This window comes from Podarcis melisellensis (assembly GCF_964234715.1).
Source record: "Podarcis melisellensis genome assembly, chromosome: 3".
NCBI classification, from domain to species: Eukaryota; Metazoa; Chordata; class Lepidosauria; order Squamata; family Lacertidae; genus Podarcis; species Podarcis melisellensis.
Window position 1 is genome coordinate 104,301,678 of NC_138530.1, and position 24,877 is coordinate 104,326,554.

Here is a 24,877-nt window from a genome sequence, read left to right on the forward strand (position 1 = left end):
CATTTGAGAAATAGCTGCAGGGGAAAAGGATCAAGAACTCTATTTTCTCTCCTCAGCTGAAGTGCATATTTCATGTGTGAAGAAAGAGGGGCAGGGGGGGGGGAAATGGTATCCAAGGAGACAGCAAGTCCACATTATGCTTCAGGGCCCAGTCAGCATCAAGTGCTTAGCAACACTGGACCCACATGACAAGCCTTCAAGACCACCTTTTGCTCGAAAACCCTGCAGTTAAAAAGCTTATCAAAACTGAAATTAAAACATTAAGAGAAAGACGAGAAGGGTGCTTGTAGGGCACCTCTTTCTCTTGGTCTGTATGTTTCCTCAACCCACAAGGGTCTGCATTGTTCCACTCTATTTATGTTGTGGGCTCCTCAGGAGACAAGCTGGGTCTTCGCATCAACAACCAAGCAAAATCCATAGCACTCTGTGTGTACCAGACCCATTGGGGGCTAAAAACGACAGACGTTAAGGAATATTAAGACCCCACAGGGCTGAATCTGTGGGTCCCTAGAAGACTATATTGTTGGCCTTCTGACTCTCCAGTATGGGGCATTTGATTCTCCTCTCTCATGAAGGAGGCTGACACAAAAATATGTCGTATCAACGTACACTTTCATAGCTTATTTTCATATTCCTTGGCACTATATAAATTGGCTCCCAACACTTACAACTTCATATGGCAAAGAATGATGGTTGGCTCAGAGATCCTTGTTGTTTTCTCTACACCTAATTGTTCCTTCTGTTTCTAGCCAAACCACCATCACTCATGGACGACGAGGAGACAACAACAACAACAATAATAATAATTTATTATTTATACCCGGTCCATCTGGCTGGGTTTCCCCAGCCTCTCTGGGCGGCTCCCAACAAAATATTAAAAACACAATAGCACATCAGACATTAAAAACTTCCATAATAAACAGGGCTGCCTTCAGATGTCTTCTAGAAGTCAGATAGTTGTTTATTTCCTTGACATCTGATGGGAGGGTGTTCCACAGGATGGGTGCCACTACCAAGAAGGCCCTCTGCCTGGTTCCCTGTGGCTTCATTTCTCACAGTGAGGGAACCACCAGAAGGCGCTCGGAGCTGGTCCTCAGTGTCCTGGCTGAACAATTGGGGTGGAGATGCTCCTTCAGGTATACTGGGAACAAGCTTGGGAAACCCCAAGGTTTGAAGAAGTACCCAACTCTGGGGGGGGGGACCTCTTTAAATCCGGGAGGGGGGGTCTCCAAACAACCCAACGAGGATAGGAGATATTCAGTAGCAGAGACTGCTGTCCGACTGCTGCTGGGATGGAAAACTACTGGAAGGGGCATGGAATACAGTAAATTATTGTGGGTGGAGGGCATGGGCGACTGACTAGAACACTGAACCAGAAACATTTCATGCTGCGACATTTTGTTGCTGGTCTGTTTTCTGAGTGCTGGTCAGGAGTGACTGGTCCATCCACCCAACCCTACGTTGAGCTCCTGGCTGCCTCACCCCTCCCAGGATCCAGCAATGATGCTTGTCATCAGGAGGCTAGGTGAGTAATCCCTCCCCACCAACCATCTGCCCCATCTGCTAACTATGCTGATCCTTAATGAAACACCCCCATTTATGTGCTAGAGGGAGGTATCATCAAGATCAAGGGAACCCCAAGGTTTGAAATACTTTTAAAAAAGTAGGGCTGGGGGTGGGGACTAAGTAAGATGGAAGGAACCTCCCAAAACAATCCAGGGAATAAGAATATAGAAGCTGCCTTATATTGAGGCAAGCCATTGGTCCATCTGGTTCATTACTGTTTACAACGGCTCTCTGGGATTTCAGCTCTACCTGAAAACACTGGGGACTGAACCTGGAAAAGCAAAGCAGATACTCTACTACTAAGCCACAAGCTACAGGCCTTTCCCTAGAGCGAACATACTGAGTAGCCTTGGGATGGCTGTCAGGGACGGGGCAGAGGAGGAATGGTGGAGACCCCCCTCCCCAGTCTGACCCTTCCAGAGAAGGAGACAGTTCAGAATTACAGCAGGGGACTGAGGGAGGTCACAGCTCAGAGGCAGATGAGGGGGGGAAAGCTGGGAAATAATGGGAGAGGAAGAGGAGGAGGAGGAGGAGGAGGAGGAAGAAGAACCACCAGGAGGGCAACAGCCATGGCCAGATTTAGGTTTGATGAGGCCCTAAGCTACTGAAGGTAATAGGGCCCTTTATATGTCCAGCTGTCCTTTGTCAACAACAAATTGTCACTGTTTTTTGTGTTGAATATATGCTATATGGTAATCTATGGACCTACAGTGGTACCTCGGGTTACAGACGCTTCAGGTTACAGACTCCGCTAACCCAGAAATAGTACCTCGGGTTAAGAACTTTGCTTCAGGATGAGAACAGAAATCGTGCTCCAGCGGCATGGCGGCAGCAGGAGGCCCCATTAGCTAAAGTGGTGCTTCAGGTTAAGAACAGTTTCAGGTTAAGAACTGACCTCCGGAACGAATTAAGTGCTTAACCCGAGGTACCACTGTAATAGGTATCGAAAGCCATTTGCACATAACAAAATATGTATTTTATCAAAGTAATTGTTGAACTGAAATTTAATTGGAAATGTACATCCAGGTTTTTTTTCCCTTTAATTTTTTTTGGGGCCTCCAAGAGAGTGGAGCCCTAAGCTATAGCTTGTTTAGCTTATACGTAAATCCAGCAATGGCAACAGCTGACACAATGTCCTTAGAAAGCATTCAAGACCCCCTTATCCCATTATCCCAGAACCCGGCGAGCATTGAAAGTAGTAGAGCAAAGGGCTCAGAATCAAAGGACCTTCAGCGCCACCTGTAGGGGGAGAAGGTGACGAATGAGGAAGTGGGAGAAAAGGGGCAGAGGATTCCAAGAAGCTGCATTTCCAAGCCTCTCTCTGTGAATATTGAATAAAAAGCAGTTGGTAAGGACTTTTCCTTGTCTTATCCGTTCCTGGCAACCTACTGTGGGGGGCTGGATCATCTGCTGGCTCACAGTCAGCATGAATACATGGAAAACCTGACAAGAGGGGTGGGATATGGAATTGAATAGCCTCAACAGGAGTGATCCACAACAGCAAAACTGAGTTACAGGTCCCGCTTGTTCATTTTAATAGGTAGATATGAACACTGAGGGTTGGGTCCACAGCAACTCAGAGCACTCCCATGCTGCTGGAACTGGTCCAGGCTTGTTTGATGGGCTTTAACATCTGCTGCTGCTCCTACGAGTGCAAAGTATTAAAAGGCTTTATTCAATGAAGGGTCAAAAGCATGTGGCACCCATCTGCCTGTAACCCTCCCACTGTTTGACATCGATGGGACTGGTCTATTATCCTCAGGCTGCTATGGGTAAGGTGAGATTTAAAGAGCTGCAGCACAGTGGTAGGGTGCATGTTTGACTGCAGAAACTCACAGGTGCAATCCCTGCCATCTGCAGGTAGGAGAGACCCCTGCCTCAAATCCTGCAGAATCAGTGCGAAGAACCAAGAGCTTGATAGACCAATGGCCTGACATTATAAGGCAGGCTTCCTCAACCTCGCCCCTCCAGATGTTTTTGGCCTACAACTCCAGCTAGCAGGACCAGTGGTCAGCGATGATGGGAATTGTAGTCTCAAAACATCTGGAGGGCCGAGGTTGAGGAAGCCTGTTATAAGGGATGCGGGTGGCGCTGTGGTCTAAACCACTGAGCCTCTTGGGCTTGCCAACTGGAAGGTCAACGACTCGAATCCCTGCGACGGAATGAGCTCCCGTTGCTTTGTCCCAGCTCCTGCCAACCTAGCAGTTTGAAAGCACACCAGTGCAAGTAGATAAATAGGTACCGCTGCGGCGGGAAGGTAAACGGCATTTCCATGCTCTCTGGTTTCTGTCATGGCGCATGACCCGGAAAGATGCTGTGGACAAACATCGGCTCCCTCGGTCTGAAAGCAGAGATGAGCGCCACAACCCCATAGTCGCCTTTGACTGGACTTAACCGTCCAGGGTTCTTTTACCTTATAAGGCAGCTTCCTATTTAAACAAGTGACTTTGGGACACTATGCAATGCCAGCATTTTCCACTCACTTAACATTGTCCTTGTAATTACTAAGCTAGCCTCCATACAGCAGTTCTTTTAATGAGCAAAGTGACTTAGGCTTTCTGCGATCGTTTTGTCCTAATTACAAAACTGCTCCTAATCATTATTCCTCTTTGATAAATGGGGAACAGTCCTAGGTGAGATGTGCTATCTGCTAGATCACCTTGGTTCTCAAAGGCCTGGTGTTCACACCACATAAGGCTAAACAATGGGTTACCAGGAGCAAATGAATGCGTGGGCTCTCCTGGAATCCGTTTTTTAAAAATAATAATAATAATAATTTTATTTAGGTTTAGAGAGAAAAATACAAAACTTAACATACCACCCCATTTTAAAACCAAACCTAGAGTTTTATCTAGATACAATAAAAACACAAAGGATGGGGGGGGAGGGAAAGAAAAAGAAATTAAAAAGAGTAGAAAAGAGAGGTTAAAAGAGAAAGCTAGAAAAATTAGATTCAGAAAACAACTTCACCTGTCCGCTTTATAAAAACATTATTCACTTCATGCAATCCAATATTACACCCCAAAAAGCCATTTTCTATAAACAAAAATTATCTTCAATCCTCAAATCCAGATATCATTATTTCTTTCTCTTTTTTTCATGCAAAAAGTCTATGGGAGATTTCCCATCGGTAACAAATTTTAACAATTACTTTTCTGTGATTAAACATGTCAATTTCTCTACCTCAGCTAAGTCAGTTAGTTTTAACAGCCATTCTTCCATTGTTGGTGTCAAAGGATCATTCCATCTTTGTGCATATATGGAGAGGAAATTGCAAAGAGCATAGAGACTATGGATCCATCAATACTATCTATGCTGACTAGTGGACACACTCCAAGATTTCAGACAAGGTTCCTTCCCAGGCCTACTGAGACATGCTGGGGATTGATAGGAGTCCTCTTTCTTGACATTTGACCCTAAGTTTTAGGAAGAACTCAATAGCACAAGCTGTTCAACAGCAGAACAGGCTGCCTCAGAAGGTGGAGAACTTTCCTTCACTGGGGCAAGAATTCAACTTTGTGCTCTTCTGATACAGTGGTACCTCGGGTTAAGTACTTAATTCGTTCCAGAGGTCCATTCTTAACCTGAAACTGTTCTTAACCTGAAGGACCACTTTAGCTAATGGGGCCTCCTGCTGCTGCCACGCTGCCGGAGCACGATTTCTGTTCTCATCCTGAAGCAAAGTTCTTAACCCGAGGTACTAATTCTGGGTTAGCGGAGTCTGTAACCTGAAGTGCATGTAACCCGAGGTACTACTGTAGTTCCCATCAGCAAAAGCAACTTGGCTTGCCAGATGGAACGATTCCTCCTCTCTTTCCCACCTGTTTGCTGTTGCAGGGGTTCTCCTGACCTCCTCTCCAGCCAATTTTGGAGGAACACAGGGGAAGGAGTAGGGGGGAAGACCCATTGTGCAAGCAAGAAGTCCTTGCACAGTTGAATCCCATCCTAGGAGGTTTTCCTAAGCCAAGAATGGATGGCCACACCTATCAGGGATGCCATCGTGGTGGGTTTCCTGCAACATCTGGCAATGGTTGCATCTCAGGTCCTTTCCAATTCTATCATACTAACACTACCCAATATAGATCTGTCAAAGCTCAAATCTCTTGATCTCTTAGAGGGATAATTGACGGTTAAATGAGGGCTGCCTGGGCCAAATATGGCTTCCTATGGTGCCCGCAAGTATTGAAACATTATGTGAATCATGGGGCAAGCCGTGGGTTCACATGTACCTGCTAATCGGGAGTGAGCAAATCAGCTCTAGGGTTTTGTACTTCTCAATGTACTAGCCCCCAATCTGTTTTCTCAGGAACGGCTTCCTTATTCACCTAGAAAACTGTTTGTATCAAAATGAAAATGGTACACAGGAGGCCTCTGGCGAGGATTTATTTTAACTTGTTCCTTTGATTTCCCCTCAGCAATGAGCAACGCTCCCATTGTCCTTGCTTTCTTTCTCCCTGGAGCTCTCTGAAATGCCTTTTTCAAAAAGAGAAAGGAAAAAGGAGCACGTTGTACTGCATGGAAAAATAGCTATGATGGAAAGGCCAGTCTCATGAATAGAAAGACTGAAATTAGACGAATAGGGTTTCTTTCTCATTGCTGCAGTAGGCGTTAATAACATATCTTGAACCAAGCACGCCATGCAAAAAATAAAAAAAGTTATTCTGGTTAATCCACTTGTTGAAATAAAAGTTGGGTAAGTAATGAAATAGATACATCTTTGGGCCACAGAAATATTCTACAGCTTTCCAGGTCTGGATAAATAATAGGTATTGTGAGCCTTTTTCTCGTTGGTATAGATGTCCATTCAAGAAATGACACAAGACATGCAAAGACATTTTAAATACAACAATAACATGGCACTATTCTGTGCTGGGGTGTGACATAATATCTTACAGCCCATGTTTCTCTTTATAAATATAGCTTTAGTGGTTCAATTTGTCATATTCAAAGCAGTACTACTGATACAAGCTGACCTGGATGTGTAGAATTTGGGTATATTGTTCTAATCCATTTTTTGTTTATTGTTGATTTTATGTTTTGAATGATTTAAAGAGCTGTTTTATCTTTTTTTAAACTGATAATTTTATTGTGTTATTCTCTTTGTAAAACCACTTTGAGGGGTTCTTTTAAACAATCAAGTGCTGTGTGTGTGTGGCAGTGTTTAGAGAATTAAGAATGTTTAAATCTCTGAAATAAACGAGGCTTCAGAGTTCTTCCAGTTTGGCTGGGTCATCCTTGCTGTGGTAGATGATGACGATGTTAGTTAATGACTTAATAGTTGCTTTCTTTTACAAAAGCAACTCTGAGTAACTTACATCAATAAATAAACAACACATGCATTAAAACCAGCATTAAATAAAACAGAGAAAAATTAAATTCTGATTCTCTCTCACCTCCACCATTACTATGCAGTTCTATCCTTGTACATTTCACTTTATGAGGAAATAAGAGGGGAGGTCTCTAAATCCAAACTGCTGATACTCTAGAAATGGACACAAAGGAAGCCAGTCTTCTGCTCTTTTACTTAGAACTTTACTGCTACCAGAATCATTGTTATCATTGATTTACCTGTGTACTGCTTACTTGCACAAATGGCATTATTTTATCATCAGTTACAAAATATTGACACATAATTAAAGCACACAATGAAAAACAACTCCATCAGAATATCCAAAGCACCCACGATTAAAATAGACAATAAAACTGGGCCGTTACAAAGCACAGCAATTAAAACGGAGGAGCAATCAAAACAATTGGATCAGGAAGCTCAAGTTCAGGGGAACGCTTGTCAAAACAAGCGTGCCTTCAAGAGTCAGCAGAATGACAATATTGATGCAGCTTCTACTATTTCAGCATGGAGGCTGTTCACAACACTTGCACATCTACTGAAAAAGCCCACCATCATGCATGTTGTACGCTGAAAGTAAATTATATGAAAATGATGTACCGGTGGTATTTCACTCCTAATAAGTTAGTAAAAATGTGTAGGATAAGTACAAGTATTTGCTGGAAATCTAAAGAAAAAGAAGGCAACTTTTATCATATGTGGTGGACATGTAAGGTAATAAAATCATTCTGGGAAATGATATAAAATGAATTGAAAAAAATGTTTAAAATAACCAGAAGCTTTTTTATTAGGAATTGTAGGTACAAATATCCCAAAGGAGCAGAAAAGACTTTTTATGTATGCGACAACAGCCACAGGGATCTTACTAGCTCAGAGATGGAAAGAAGACAAAGTCCCTACCAGCGAGGAATAGCAAGCCAAGCTGTTGGACTATGCCATGGGTAGGCAAAGTAAGGCCCGGGGGCCGGATCCGGCCCAATTGCCTTCTAAATCTGGCCCGCGGACGGTCCAGGAATCAGTGCGTTTTTACATGAGTAGAATGTGTCCTTTTATTTAAAATGCATCTCTGAGTTATTTGTGGAATATAGGAATTGGTTCATTTCTTCCCCTACAAAATATAGTCCGGCCCCCCACAAGGTCTGAGGGTCAGTGGACCAGCCCCCTGCTGAAAAAGTTTGCTGACCTCTGGACTATGCCAAAATGGCAAAACTGACCGGAAAGCTCAGGAACCAAGATGACCAAAACTTCAATAAAGAATGGGAAAAAATTTATAATTTACCCAAGAAACCACTGTAAGCAGATGAAAACATTAGCAGGATTGCAGTAACACTTGTAATGTAGCAAACACTAGGAATAAAATGGAGTGATATAAAACATGGATTATGGAATAATATGCAGTTGAAAAAGTTGACATTTGGACCCAGGGAGGGGAAGATGGGACGTCCAGAGATTCAGAGAAATCTCTAAACATGGATATGCATTTTGTATTGTTATAATTCTATATTTGCAAAATCAAATAAAAAATATTTCAAGAAGAAAAAGCTCACCGCCATGGTACCATAAACCAAGAATCACCAGGATGCTGGCAAAACTAACAGGGTTGCAGTTGCTGAACTTAATGCCCTTCCTGGGTGCTGTGGAGGGGAAGGCTTTTTATCACATATCCTGAGGTCCAGAGTTATTTAGGGATTTGTATGTAAGTATGTAAGTGTGTATGGGACGCGGGTGGCGCTGTGAGTTAAACACCAGAGCCTAGGACTTGCCGATCAGAAGGTCGTGGTTCGAATCCCCGCAACAGGGTGAGCTCCCATTGCTTGGTCCCAGCTCTTGCCAAGCTAGCAGTTTGAAAGCATGTCAAAGTGCAAGTAGATAAATAGGTACCACTCCAGAGGGAAGGTAAACGGCGTTTCCATGCACTGCTCTGGTTCGCCAGAAGAGGCTTGGTCATGCTGGCCACATGACCCGGAAGCCGTACGCCAGCTCCCTCGGCCAATAAAGCGAGATGAGTGCCGCAACCTCAGAGTCGTTCGCGATTGGACCTAATTGTCAGGGGTCCCTTTACCTTTACCTATGTAAGCAGCAAGACCTAAGATTATGCACTTCCTTCATCACTCCTGCAACCCTGCCTCAAATCCTTTCACCAAGCACAAGTTCTTTGCCTTTATTGTTAACCATCTATACAGTTTTGCCCCAGTCTCCTTGCCTGTCCTCACAAATTGTTATACCTTCACCTGCATTCTTCTTGCCTTCAACCCCAGACTGCCCTGTTCATTTCTTTTATTGCATGGTTTCTCTGTGGATGAGCAGACAGCTGCATTGGGGAAACCATGCATATGTGGGCCTTTCTAATGCAGATGCATGTGTCTCTTTAAAAAAATCATTTTTGTTTGATTTTACAAAAATAAGTTTATAGCCGTACCAAAGGCATATCCATATATGTCAGGGAACTGACATCTAAAGCGCCGCAGGTGCAAAGGCTCCCTGAGGTTGAGAGAGCAGTAGCAGCGGAAGAGGGAACCAGTAGAGGGCGAGCAAGAACTCCAAGGGAAAGTGAGTCGGAAGGATGGCTCAGAGACGCTTCAAGCGAAACCAGTGGGGAGGTCTCAGGACCTCCTATAGGGACACCCACACCTCGACGGAAACTGTCACGCCGAGAGGCCAGACGACGTGTTTCCGTTAAGGAGCTTTTATGTTGGAAACGTTTCCGAAAGCAGCCACTTTCGGATTCTACTAGTGATTGACGCAGCCATGCTGGAGGGGCTCCGTCACAGGCAGAGGTTTGAAAACCTGATCAAACTCTGAGGGACTTGCATTTTACGCACAAGCAGCTCATCGTCCCATCACAGCAATCCGAAAGTCACCGAAAGCCAGCTTGTGCAGAGAGAAGCATCATGAGCAACCCAGCCGGAACCGGGGGTGCAGGAGCAGCTGGAGGGGGTCCAAGCCTGGAAGAAAGGCACAGAGCGTTGGAGATCCAGTTGGCGCTGCAAACGGCGAGGCTTGAGGAGAGGAGGGCTCAGGATGCAGAAAAGGGAAAGGAGAAAACCACCCCGCTCGCCAGAAAGGTACCAGGATTGGTGCAGAAATTCGGGGGGGATCCCAGGAACTATCATGCCTTTAGAACAGAGATGCAATACGCTCTAAACTTGCAGTTTGATGACTTCCCCGACGAGGAATCGCGAGTGGCGTATGTGATTGGCCATCTCGAATCCGGGGCGAAAGATTGGGTTAGACCCCTGATGGCAGCGAATAATGAGATCTTAAAGGACACGAGGAAGTTTTTTCGTGCCATGGACCTGATGTTTTCCAGCGATATTGAGCAGGGGGTGGTGCGAAGGCAGTTAATGGCTTGCCAGCAAGGAAGCAGATCTGTCCGTGAGTACTGGACTGAATTTACTATGCTGATTCATAAATTGGGGTGGGACCTATCGGCGGAGCCCATCCAAATGCTTTTCGAAGAGGGGCTTTCTTCAACCGTCAAAGATGAGCTTTCCCGGGGGCCCAGGGTGGAGTCTATGGACCAATTAACCAAATCTGCGCTGGCCATAGGAGCGCGCCAGGAGGCGAGGGCTTTGGAAAGGCGGGAAGGGAAAGGAGACCGTTGGAGGGAGTTCCGCATTCCAGACATTCCAGAGCCATCTTTCCCGCCGGCAGAGCCGATGGAAGTTGGAACAGCGCGGGCGCGCGCAGTTTCAAATCCCAGTGAAGGGCGGAAGAAGGAGGGAAAGAGCGCCAAGAGATGTTATCTCTGCCAACAGCCAGGGCACTTTGCCAGAGTCTGCCCACAAAGAAAGGAATGGCAAGGGATGGCAGGAGCTGTTGGGGGAAAGGAAGAGGAAAGCAAGGAGCAAGTAAAAGCCAACGCCTGGCTGCCACCGTCGGGGCACAGCAGCCAGGCCAAAGAGCAATGAAAGTGCCCATGCCAGAACCTCCCAGACCTGCTTTAGTGATAGAGGTGTTACTAGAACTGCCAAACGGACACCCACTAAAGGTCAAGGCGCTTTTGGATTCAGGCAGCTCCTGTAATTTCATGAGTAAGGAGTTTGCAGCTGAGCACCAGATACAGACCATCCCTTTAAGTAACCCCTTGCAGGTGACTACGATTGACGGCAGAGAGCTGTTGGGGGGAGAAGTTAGCCAACAGACTGTCCCGATGATAATGAGAGTGGCAAGGCACACCGAACAGATAGCGTTTAATGTGGCCATCCTGGGAGGAGCGCCCATCATTTTGGGGATGAGCTGGCTGGCGCTACACGATCCGCTAGTGGGCTGGCATCAGAGGGTGGTCTCCTTTGGGTCAGCGCATTGCCTAGAACACTGCAAGGAGGGGAAGGTCTCGGGAGGAGACAGAGTCACCCTAGCGGGGATGGAAGTGATGGGCAAAGGGAAGGTGCCCCCGCAATACGCAGATCTGAGCAACGTATTCAGCGAAAGGGAAGCAGACAAACTGCCACCGCATAGACCCTTTGACTGTCAAATCAACCTACTCCCAGGGGCCCAACTCCCAGTAGGCAAGCTGTACGCCATGTCAGACAGGGAGATGCAGGAGCTGAGGGAGTTCATTGACAAAAACTTGAAGCGAGGTTTCATCAGAGAGTCCCGAGCGGTGGGGGGCAGCCCAGTGTTTTTTGTGGACAAAAAGAACACAGACAAACCGAGACTGGTGTGTGACTTCAGGGCCCTCAATGCAGTGTCGGAGCCCCTGGCTTTCCCTATGCCCCGAATTGACGACATTTTGACCAGAGTAAGGAAGGGAAAGATTTTTACAAAACTGGACCTGCGGGGGGCGTACAATCTGATACGCATAAGGAAGGGAGATGAATGGAAGACCACCATGTTTACCCCTTTGGGAGCCTTTGAATACCTCGTTATGCCCTTCGGTCTACAAGGGGGCTCCGCCTGTTTTCAAGCTTTTATAAACCACGTTCTGGGACCTTTGCTCTACAAGAACTGTGTGGCCTTTTTAGACGACGTGTTGGTGTATTCGGAAGATGAGGAACAGCATGTGAGGGACGTTCGAGAAGTGTTGGGCAGGCTGCAAGCCAACCAGCTGTGGGTGAAACTGGAGAAGTGCCAGTTTCATACCAAGGAGGTGGAATTCCTGGGGTACCGCTTGTCAGACAAGGGATTGGCCATGGATCCAGGCAAGGTTCAAGCGGTACTGGAATGGAAGACACCGAAGACCAAGAAGGACGTGCAAAGATTCTTGGGGTTTGGGAACTTTTATCGGAAGTTCATCAAGAACTTTGCCCACTTGACGGCGCCCATCACCGACTGCCTCAGCAGCAAGAAGAAATTTGTTTGGACGGTGGAGGCGGATCGAGCCTTTGAAGAACTGAAAAGGGCTTTCGCCTCGGAAGAACAACTTCTGCATGTGGATTTACAAAAACCCATGAGAGTGGAAACAGATGCATCCGACCGGGCTATAGGGGCGGTCCTTCTTCAACCGGGGAGGAGTGCGTCGGAGTGGAGACCGTGTGCATTCTTCTCGCGGAAACTGAATAAGTCCGAGAGGAATTACACGGTGTATGACAGGGAACTACTTGCCATTCACGAAGCATTCCGGAGGTGGAGACATTTATTAATTGGGGCACAACACAAGGTGCAAGTGTGCACCGACCACAAAAATTTAGAGTATTGGAGAACAGCTCGAGTGCTCAACCAACGACAAGTGAGATGGGCACAGGAATTCTCCAAATTTAACTTTGAGATTTGTTATGTGCCAGGCCCAGAAAACGTCAGGGCGGATGCGCTCTCACGCAAACCAGAATATTGGGAAGGGGAGGAGGTGATCGAAGAGAGACATGTCATCCCGGAGGACCGCTGGGTGTGTGGGGCGGCGCTGGTGGGGCAACGGGAACTGGTGGAGGAAACGGAAAATGATGAATATGCCCAGGATAAGCTCAGAGGTCTCAGGGGGGAGGGCGAGAGCCCCGGAGGTTTTGAGGAAAGAAATGGGGCATTGTATTACAAAGGGGCACTGTATATACCCGAAGGTGAATTGAGGGGGAGAGTACTCAAGCAGTTGCATGATAGCCCCACGGCGGGACATTTTGGGCAACACAAAACCATGTGGTTGGTTACCAGGGAATTTTGGTGGCCTAAGGTGAGGGAAGATGTAAGGGAGTATGTAAGAGGGTGTGACCAATGTCAGCGAGCCAAAGGGGAAAGAAGGGCGCCGGCAGGGTTATTAGAACCTTTACCCACACCAGAACGGCCTTGGGAAGCGATATCAATAGATTTTATGACGGATCTGCCAAGGTCCAAGGGGAAAACAGCCATCATGGTAGTAGTAGACCTGTTAACTAAGATGTGCCATTTTGTAGCATGCTCACATGCAGTCACAGCGGAAGAAACGGCGAAGTTGTTTGTGGAACATATCTTTAGGTTGCACGGGGCTCCCTCGAGGGTGATCTCAGATCGAGGCAAACAATTTACTTCCAGGTTCTGGAGGAAGCTCATGAGCTTGCTACACGTGGAAGTTAATTTTTCAACTGCCCGGCACCCTGAAACCAACGGGCAGGCGGAAAGGGCAAATGGCATTCTTCAACAATATCTTAGGTGTTATGTCAATGACAGAGAGAACGATTGGGTCGAAAAGTTGGCGTTGGCAGAATTTGCCTACAATAATGCGGAGAATGTGTCCACAGGGATGAGTCCCTTTTTGGCTAATTACGGGTGTCACCCCAGGGCATTTCCAGGGGAAGGAGGGGAGAGATGGAGCGTTCCAGCGGCTGAACATTTTGTAGAAGAGATGGAAGCCATCCATCAGCAGCTCCAGCTCAACTTAGAAAGGGCCAAGGCACAATATAAGAAGCAGGCAGACAAGAACAGAAGGGAAGGTGAAACCATAAGGGTGGGGGATCAAGTGTGGTTGTCAACCCAAGGGTTGCCGTTCAAAGGGGGTTGTAAGAAACTGAGGCCCAGAAGATTGGGACCCTTTGAGGTGATTCAGCAGGTCAACCCGGTAGCTTTCAAACTCCGATTACCCAACCACATGAAATTGCACCCAGTGTTCCACAGGTCGTTACTGTCACCATACAGGGGGGGACGTGAAGGGGAGCACGTCAGGGGACCAGCCTTGGAAGAGAGGGAACGCCGCAACCATGTAGCGGAAATCCTCGATTCCAGGTGGAAGGGTAATCAGGTGGAGTATTTGGTGGCGTGGGAAGGGGAACCGGAGTCAGAAAACACCTGGGTAAGTGCAGAGGAAGTCAATGACGAGGTTTTAACAGAAACGTTCCACCAAAGGTTCCCGAGGAAACCTCAGCCTATAGCAAGGTTTAGGAGGGAGTATTTCGGCACCACCGATGAGGAAGAGGAAATGGAAGGGTTCGCGGAGTCGGAGTTGGAAGATGGAGTGGACTCTGATGACGAAGAGTACCTAGAGAGTAGGAACAGCAACAAGTGGAAGGAAGTGTTCGCGACGTCGGAAGATGAGGGAGGTTCTTTCAGGGGTTTTACCTCCTCACCGCCAGTAGGAGAGGAGACGGGAGGGGGTGAAGGGGGCCCTGGAGGGGAGGTGGATGTCAGGGAACTGACATCTAAAGCGCCGCAGGTGCAAAGGCTCCCTGAGGTTGAGAGAGCAGTAGCAGCGGAAGAGGGAACCAGTAGAGGGCGAGCAAGAACTCCAAGGGAAAGTGAGTCGGAAGGATGGCTCAGAGACGCTTCAAGCGAAACCAGTGGGGAGGTCTCAGGACCTCCTATAGGGACACCCACACCTCGACGGAAACTGTCACGCCGAGAGGCCAGACGACGTGTTTCCGTTAAGGAGCTTTTATGTTGGAAACGTTTCCGAAAGCAGCCACTTTCGGATTCTACTAGTGATTGACGCAGCCATGCTGGAGGGGCTCCGTCACAGGCAGAGGTTTGAAAACCTGATCAAACTCTGAGGGACTTGCATTTTACGCACAAGCAGCTCATCGTCCCATCACAATATAGATTTCTCTGAATCTCTCAACTTCACCCATCCCTTCCATGTATCCTAACGTGAACATTTTCAGCTACATATTATTTCCTAATCTATATTTTATATTCATCCGTATTATCCATAATACAGTGGCACCTTGGTTTAAGAACAGTCCTGTTTACGAATGATGCAGTTTACGAACTCCACAAAACTGGAAGTACAGTGGTATCTCCCGTTACGAACAGGATCTGTTCTGGACACCCAGCTGTATCCCGAAAACTTCATAACTGGAGGCGTCCTTAATAATAATAATAATTTATTATTTATACCCCGCCCATCTGGCTGAGTTTCCCCAGCCACTCTGGGCGGCTAAATCGCGTCCTTCTGCGCGATTAAGCTCTTCTGCGCATGTGGTGAAACCCGGAACTATACACTTCTGGGTTTGCCACGTTCACAACCTGAAGTTTACATATCCACAGGGATACGTAAGAAGAGCTACGACTGTAGTGTTCCGGTTTGTGAACTTTGGCTTCCGTTTGTAGACCGAGGTAAACAGTGGAAGGGCCCCGGCAGCGGGAGGCCTCATTAGGGAAAGCGCACCTCGGTTTAAGAACGGATTCGGTTTAAGAACAGACTTCCGGAATGGATTAAGTTCGTAAACCGAGGTACCACTATAACTGTTACATTATAAGTGATATTAAAACCCTAATGTTTTCACCTGTTTACAGTGGTCTCCTAAGTATATTATAAATTTCTCACATTCTTTTTTTAAAAAAATTCCTTTTGGTTCCTGAGCTTTCCAGTCAGCTTTGCCATTTCGATGTACAGTGGTACCTCAGGTTAAGCACTTACTTCATTCCAGAGGTCCGTTCTTAACCTGAAACTGTTCTTAACCTGAAGACCACTTTAGCTAATGGAGCCTCCCGCTGCTGCCGTGCCGCCGGAGCATGATTTCTGTTCTCATCCTGAAGCAATGTTCTTAACCCAAGGTACTATTTCTGGGTTAGCGGAGTCTATAACCTGAAGCCCATGTAACCTGAAGCGTATGTAACCTGAGGTACCACTCTAGTCCGTCAGCTGAGTATGCCGTTCCTCCCTGATAGGGACTTTTTCTTCTTTCCATCTCTGGGCTAGTAGCATCTGTGTGGCTGTTGTTGCATACATAAAAAGTCTTTTCCTGCATATATGTGTGTCAATACCAAGATGTCCATTGTCCCCTTCTCCATGCCTATAAGCTATGCATGGGGTGGTGGGGACTCAATAGGGCTTGCCACTGTCAGACATACGTTTTGTGTGTTAAGATCAGAAGGGTCTCTCCTGGTAGTTCCTGCATTAAATGAGGCACGAAGTACAGGTGACCCCCCCCCCCACTGAAGGACATCTCCCCTCCCTTCCGTAGTCTTTTAGATGCCAGGTGAAAACCCACCTTTCTTTGCTTGGCTTTTAGCGCCCGAGGGGTTAAGCCATTTTGGTGGGGGGTTTTTAATCAAGTTATTTACAACAGCTGGGATAGTTCAGTCGGTAGAGCATGAGGCTCTTTAATCTCAGGGTTGCAGGTTCGAGCCCAACCTTGGGCATTGCAGAGGGATGAATTAGATGACCCTTGTGGTCCCTTCCAACTCTACAATTCTATGATGGTACGTAATTTACAAGAATTGTTTTAACGGTTCCGTTTATTGTGCTTTTAGATTGCCGTACATTGTGTAACCTGTCCTGTGCGCCCCCCTTTTTTGTTAAGGGTCATATATAAATCTCTTAAGAGATTAGATAGATAGATAGATAGATAGATAGATAGATAGATAGATAGATAGATGATAGATAGATAGGTTTTCTCCTCCTTTTAAGTTACTCTCCCTTAGTGCTCCCATGGATGTCAAGACGTGTTCCTTTCCAAAACACTTAACTGGTACCATCTCTCTCTCTCTCTCTCTCTCTCTCTCTCTCTCTCTCTCCTTTCAAGTCCTTCCTCAAAACCACTTTTCCCACAAAGCCTTTTGCCCAGCCCCTTAATTCCATCAGTTATCCTGCACAACTGGAAGAAAGCCAAAGCATTTCCTCTTGTTCATCATCCTCTCTCGTTACTGTTCCTTCTTCCGTTCCTTCTTTCCCTCGGATGACTTCCCAGTGTTTACACAAGAAAGAGACAGGAACAGAGCAGGTGCCATATATAATAGAATGATAATAGTGTTTAATTTATCCCGCCCACCTTGCTCGGTTTCCCCAGCCACTCAGGACGGCTTACAACACAATAAAACATCAAACATTAAAACAACAACAGGAAACAAACCAATAAATCAACAGAAACCAACAACCACAGTAATAGCAATAATAAACAGTTTACACTTATACCCAAATTAAAATAACCGCCAACCCCAATTAAACATTTAACCAACATCAACGCAACAAAAACAAAACAGAGGAACCAAGATTTGAACATTTTAAAACATTTTAGCCAGTTGTCCCAACCCAAACGTTATTCCAGCAATGTCCTTCCGGCCTCCCAGGAGCCTTTTAGGAAAGGCACAAACTGGCTTCAAATCAGTGTGAAGGTAAGTACAAATATGCATCCATGAATACAAAGGAATAATACAAAAATGATTTATTATTATTATTATCATTATTAATTTATTTATACCCCGCCCAACAGAGACAATGTAAATATATTTTTTTAAAATGTAGTGTATTTTGGGTCTATGGACCACAATAAAATTGTGTGTGTATGTGTGTGTGTAAATAAAAAAACAATACAGTGCCATGCGTTCCAAATTCTAGGATAATAGGATGGTGGATTTTTACTGTGGCCCTTATTTCTACCATAAAAAATAAGTGAGTGCCAAGTCAAAACAAATTTCTTTGATTTACAGTGGTACCTCAGGTTAAATACTTAATTCGTTCCGGAGGTCCGTACTTAACATGAAACACTACTTCAGCTAATGGGGCCTCCTGTTGCCGCCACGCCGCCAGAGCACGATTTCTGTTCTCATCCTGAAGCAAAGTTCTTAACCCGAAGTACTATTTTGGGTTAGCGGAGTCTGTAACCTATTCCTGTACTATTCCTGGGTTAGTGGAGTATGTAACCTGAAGCGTATGTAACCCGAGGTACCACTGTATTTGATACCATGAAGAAATAACATTTTGAGTCACTATTTCCTTAGGAAATAGGAATCCATGCGTCTCCTATTCAGTTTGTAGGCCTCCTAAGGGGCAGAGACCATGCAGAAGATCTGAGGTTCCATCCTTCATGTCTCCAGGATGGTCTGGAGAAACGCTCCCCCCCCCCAAAAAAAAACAACAACAACAACTCTGCCGCCCATCAGTGTTGATAACCCTGAGACAGATGGACCCCAGGCTCTGACTTGGTCTAAAGTAGCTTTCTATGTTTCTGACTATCCTTGCTACCCTTTTGCTTTTACTGGAAAAAGCAAACAGATGGGCTGAAACACTGCAATTATACTGCGTAATTATGAAAGAATGCACAATTAAACATTTCCTAGAAGGGCCCAGAGCCAGATCACATTAGCTGTGCTCAATTTCCATTGAAATGAATGGGAACTAGCGATATAAGTGGAAGCAGCCCCAATGAATGGGTCAAGCAGAACCTCCCATTGATTTCAATGGGTCAGGGTTTCCCATACAGCATGCAAGTGTTATTCAGACAGATTTTCCCCTCCCAGCAAAATAAGGAGATGACTTTGCATCCTTGTCTCAGGTCTAAAGTATATAGCCGGTGCAGAACATTATCTTGACTGAAATGGTAGTTTTTAGATTTTACCATGACAGCCTGTCTGACTGCCAAGGCTACAAAGATCTGCCAGGGGGCATGTGGAGAGCAGGAGAAGGAAATATCTTTAGCACATCTGTGTCTTTATAAAGCATCTCATTCCTTATGGGGCTTGCTGAAGAAGACATGGGTAATTCATAGATGACTGAATCAAGGTTTTCCTTTTGAACAGTGTTGTTGTTTAGTCGTTTCCGACTCTTCGTTACCCCATGGACCAGAGCATGCCAGGCACTCCTGTCTTCCACTGCCTCCCGCAGTTTGGTCAAACTCATGTTGGTTGCTTCGAGAACACTGTCCAACCATCTCGTCCTCTGTTGTCCCCTTCTCCTTGTGCCCTCAATCTTTCCCAACATCAGGGTCTTTTCCAGGGAGTCTTCTCTTCTCATGAGGTGGCCAAAGTATTGGAGCCTCAGCTTCGCGATCTGTCCTTCCAGTGAGCACTCAGGGCTGATTTCCTTAAGAATGGAGAGGTTTGATCTTCTTGCAGTCCATGGGACTCTCAAGAGTCTCCTCCAGCACCATAATTCAAAAGCATCAATTCTTCGGCGATCAGCCTTCTCTATGGTCCAGCTCTCACTTCCATACATCACTACTGGGAAAACCATAGCTTTAACTATACGGACCTTTGTTGGCAAGGTGATGTCTCTGTAGCCAACGCTAGTCCTACTTAGAGTAGACTTACTGCAGTTAATGGGCCTAAGTTAGCCATGTCTACTAAGTTCAATGTGTCTACTAGGATTGAATCCAACCCATTGTGTCCTCTGGCCAGGAAGCAACAAAATGCAGCAAAAGAAAGCAATGTACACTTACTGGACAAAACATTTCTAGCCCACTGGGCATCAGTGCCCAGTGAATTGGCAATGCCAGCAACCTACACATGATTTCTATCTAAAATTGTATCTGGAGTTTTAGGCTCTCCATATGATGGTGTCAGGAAGCCCAGAACTGGCCAAATCCCAAAGCTATTAAGGAGAGAGTGAACAGGTGGCAGCCAGACGCTGCCAGTGAAAATCAAGACCGAGGTCTGCTACTCCAGTCTGCTTTGACCTTCTCTTGTGCTAGGGAAGGAATTCAAGAAGCAAAGGTCATAGCTACAGCAGAGATGGGCAGACTTCAGCCTTGTAGGCAGTGGAAGTGCTGGACCAGTGCCTTGCCTCGGTAATGGACTGGATGAAAACCAACAAACTGAAGCTCAATCCAGATAAGACACTGTTAGTGGGTGGTTCCCTAGACCAGATGGGTGGGAGATCATCTGCTCTTGATGGGGTTATACTTCCTCTGAAGGAGCAGGTTCATAGCTTGGGGGTCCTCCTGGATCCTTTGCTGTCGCTCGAGGCTCAGGTGGCCTCAGCGGCCCGGAGTGCCTTCCATCAGCTTCGGCTGGTGGCCCAGCTATGCCCTTATCTGGACAGGGACAGCCTAACTACTGTTGTCTATGCTCAGGTTAGATTACTGCAATGCGTTACACATAGGGCTGCCTCTGAAGATGGTTCGGAAACTTCAGATGGTGCAGAATTCGGCAGCCAGGTTGCTCACCGGAGCAAGACGGTTTGAGCATATTACACCGATCCTGGTCCGACTGCACTTCCATCATCCCTAGCTAGCAAGACCAGTGGTCAGGAATGATGGGAACTGTAGTCCAAAAGCAGTTGGAGACCCAAGCTTGGGAAACATTGCTCTAATGTGTCCTTTTCCAGAAAAAGAAATGGGGGGGGGGATGATGGTTAGTTGTTGTTGTTGTTTGACAATTAGGAGGTAGAAATACTTGCAAATCACTCAAGAGATCTACTAGTAGAGCCCAACCAGGGGGGCCATCTTGAGTATAATATTGAGGGGCCCAGTTAAGCCCTGTCCTGCACAACTGATCATAAGACACAGGGCACACATATCATTTGAATGCCAATGCCAGTGTATAAGACAAGTACAAATACCTGCTGGAAATGTAAGGGGAAAGAAGGCATCTTCTACCATATGTGGCGGATGTGTAAGGTAATAAAAGCATTCTTGGAAATGATATACAGTGGTGCCTCGGTTTAAGAACAGTCCTGTTTATGAATGATTCGGTTTACGGACACCGCAAAACCGGAAGTAGTGTTCCGGTTTGCAAACTTTACGAACGGTGGAAGTGCACCGGCGGCGGGAGGCCTCATTAGGGAAAGCACGCCTCGGTTTAAGAATGGATTTGGTTTAAGAACGGACTTCCGGAACGGATTAAGTTTGTAAACTGAGGTACCACTGTATAATGAACTGAAAAAAATGTTTTAAACTACCTTTGTAAAACAACAACACAGAAGCTTTTTTATTAGGAATTGTAGGTACCAAAATCCCAAAGGAACATAAAAGACTTTTGATGTATACGACAACAGCCAAGCCAATGTTACTAGCCCAGAGATGGAAAGAATGTCCCTGCCTGAAAAGAATGGCAAACCAAGCTGTTGGACTATGCCAAAATGGCAAAACTGACCAAAACTTCAGAATGGGGGGAAATTATAATTTATCTAGGAGACTACTGTAAGCAGATGAAAACATTAGCAGGAGTCTAATAATCCAATAATATAGATTATGAAATAATATGCAGTTGAGAAAGTGTACAGTAGAACCCATGGAGGGGAAGGTGAGAAGTCCAGAAATTCGGAGAAATCTCTAAATATGGATATGTGATTTGGATTGTTATACTTTTATATTTGTAAAATCATTATCTATCTATCTATCTATCTATCTATCTATCTATCTATCTGGCACCATTAAACAATTATTCAACATGTTAAAGGGGGGGAGAGAGAATGGGAATTCCCCTCAACTGGAAGGGACAGACTCCTCAAATATTTTATGGCGGGGGGACGGGAGACAGAAAAGACTTCAGCCCCTAGGGGTTGGCTCATATGATCCCAACCTAATTGAAAAGTTTCCATTTCATTTTCTTTTCTAAAATATTTTCTATTGGTTTTAGAGAAACACAAACAGAACAAAAAGAAAGAATACAAGGAATCCAAGATATAAACCATAACAGTTAATTTCAGTTTCTCTGTTACCATGTTTTCCGTTTTAAATTAGGTTCTCCACACTTCCACAAGAGATTGAGAATTATAATTTTTTAATCTTCATGAAAATGCACTAGCATTTTCTCCTGATATAGGCATGTGTGTATGTGGTTGCGCCTAATAGGGATGCTTTTGCAAAGCAATTCCTCCAAATATAATATATCCTTGCATGTTATTTTTACTAATACATGCACTTTATTCCCACTAATACCAGTATATGCATTTTTGCACACACTGATGGAAAACTGCACATCAAAATTCTTTTCCTCTAATCTACAGCACAACCTGGAAGATTAGGCAAGGACAACAATGAGGCAAGAAGCAGGCATATTGAAAACACCTTGGAGTGTCTGCAGCAGCTGCAAAAGGAGTAAGCGAAGCATATCGGACAATCCTCATTTCTCAACCCTTCCCAACGACGCAGGAAGAAGAAGAAAAATCACCAAAATATGAGGTTAGATTACAGGGTTTTACAGTGCAAAAGGTTTGCATTAAAATTCCTTGGGTTCTCACTCTCAGCAAAAGACATGCAAGTGGTTTCTTCCAGCAGTAGATTAAACTCTTCACTGTTTAAAATAATTTCAGCCTTGCATGTCCCATATCTTGTAAAAAAATCACATATCCATGTCCGAAAATCATACATTCTGGGACGTGTTTATGATTGGAACAGTCCCTTTGGAATTAATTTGCGTGATGCAGTTGATTTGGCTTTTTAAATCCTCTGGAATGTTTTTTTGGAGTAAAATGCAGATTGCAGTTGTCTAGCAATATAGTATTTTATTTATTTTAACACCAGTTCCAATAATCCAGGATGCTACTTTACAGGACCCCAAGAGCTTTGGGCTGATTTCTTTCTTTCTTTCTTTCTTTCTTTCTTTCTTTCTTTCTTTCTTTCTTTCTTTCTTTCAGCTGGGCATCATCCCTTCTGCTATGTTGCAAACTGCTTGCGAAAGACCAAATTCCAAAAGCGGCTCTGGCTGAAGGCCTGCTGTCCAAAAAACAGAAACCCAAAGCTTCAATGGGTGGGTGGCACTAGTTGTGCTGTTGTCTGGATCGTGGCCATCACTTTTCTCTTCTGCAGCATTAATTACTAGTGCAGAATGGTCTGCTGGAGCTGACGATTTGCTGGCTGTTACTCTCCTTTTTTAAAGCTTTAAGGAAGTCATGTAGCACTTAGCACTTGATTAATAACAGCTTAGAGGAGCTCATGCCAGTGAAAGATATTGGCCTGATTTCTTCCCTCTTGGCCCTTTTTGTGCCTGACCCAAATCTGTACCACATTTCGTGGCATAGGTCTGGGCTTTAAACCTCCATGTCTGAGCGTTTTGGTTTTGGGGGTTTGTTTGTATTTGTCCTGGCGCTGTCCCGAGGAAAACTCGTGTTTCACCGCTGAATCGGAGCAAATGGCAATCCAAATTTTCCGCAGAATACCAAACGCTGGAAGGGGGAAGAACCACACAAAATCTGTGGTGCGAAAGGAAGTCTGGAAAAGCCCTTAAGTGTGTTGTTCGAACCAGGACTCATGGTTAAACTCTGCCCTTGCTAACCATGAAGCTGTACAAACCTTGGCTACACTGAGGAGCCTTACTGCTGCCCTTAATGACTTAACTGTATTTTTTGCTCTATAAGACACACTTTTTCCCTCCTAAAAAGTAAGGGGAAATGTGTGTGTATCTTATGGAGCGAATGCAGGCTGTGCAGCTATCTCAGAAGCCAGAACAGCAAGAGTGATCTCTGTGCAGCGATCCTTCTTGCTGTTCTGACTCCTGGGATTCAGAATATTTTCCCCTTGTTTTTCTCCTCCAAAAAACTAGGTGCGTCTTATGGTCTGGTGCGTCTTATAGCGCGAAAATATGGGATTTGATTTGTTCCATCATTGCTCAGAACAACGTGTTACTGGGAATGGTAATGAGTCCCTTTCTACGCAGAATAAAGGTAAAAAATAAACAAAAGGTAAAGGACCCTTGGACTGTTAAGTCCAGTCAAAGGTGACTATGGGATTGCAGCGCTCATCTCGCTTTCTTGCCGAGATAGGCGGTGATTGTCCACAGACAGCTTTCCAGGTCACGCAGACAGCACGACTAAACCGCTACTGGCGCACAGAGGACCATGATGGAAGCCAGAGCGCACAAAAACGCCATTTACCTTCCCACCACAGTGGTAACTATTTATCTACTTGCACTGGTGTGCTTTCAAATTGCTAGGTTGGCAGGAGCTGGGACAGAGCAACGGGAGCTCACCCCACTGCGGGGATTTGAACCACCGACCTTCTGATCGGCAAGCCCATGAGGCTCAGTGGTTTAGACTACAGCGCCACCTGCAAAGCCACTAGAAAGCAATCTTGTGGGTAGAACTGCATACGGTGGACCATGTGGAGAGGCAGTATAACTCAATGACAGAGCACACACTTTGCAAGTCCAGGTTCACTTCCCACCATGTCCTGTTAAAAGGATCTGATAGCAGGGATGGACTCTCTGTCCGAGAAGCCCTGGAAAGTCACTGCCAGTCAACGTGGAGAATATTCGGTTAGGTGGATAAACAGAGAGCAGTTCCCAGGTCTGTTTCTGTGATCTGCTACCCAAGAAACTCACACTGTAGTTCAGGCATTTCTGTACAGTCTCCCCTGCCCCCCACCCTTTTAGTACAGCAATTTCCAGAGTAGTTATTACCTTGTTCCTGAAAGAAGCCTTGCCTTTTGGGAATCAGAAACACATTCCCCGCATGCCTCCACAGAGAAAAATGGGAGAGCACACATAAAGTTGTTACTTCTCAATAGAGAGCTGTTTTGGGGGAAATCAGTGCTCTTGTTTTACTTCTCCCGAAAGAAATCGAGGGCAGCACCACAGAGAAATCAATACCCTCCTGCTACTCTAGCAGTTCATATAAATCAAGATAGCTATCAAAGTTTAAAGCCAGGGAAATAAAGATAGCGTTTTTTAAAAATGCTATGTGCTGACACCCACAGTCTAATACATGTGATTAGGTTACTAAAAATTTGTTTATTGTACCCCACACATATGATTGGGTAGCCCTAGCCACTCCGGGTGTCTTCCAATAGAATATACCAAAACACAACAGAACATCACACATTACAGTGGTACCTCGGGTTACAAATGCTGCAGGTTACAGACTCTGCTAACCCAGAAATAGTACCTTGGGTTAAGAACTTTGCTTCAGGATGAGAACAGAAACTGTGTAGCGGTGGCGCAGTGGCAGCGGGAGGCCCCATTAAC

General features: G+C 45.5%; 1 protein-coding gene and 1 long non-coding RNA gene across 3 annotated transcripts in view; one reads left to right on the forward strand and one right to left on the reverse strand.

Annotated features, from left to right (window-relative positions):
• VSNL1 (visinin like 1) overlaps nt 1–24,877 on the reverse strand; it is a 114,061-nt gene that overhangs the window by 66,269 nt on the left and 22,915 nt on the right. The gene's annotated exons all lie outside the window — the stretch shown is intronic.
• On the forward strand, nt 1,408–23,060 carry LOC309367339. Its single transcript, XR_014167057.1, has 3 exons — nt 1,408–1,525; nt 5,982–7,854; nt 21,924–23,060. It is a non-coding gene; the product is annotated as an uncharacterized lncRNA (long non-coding RNA).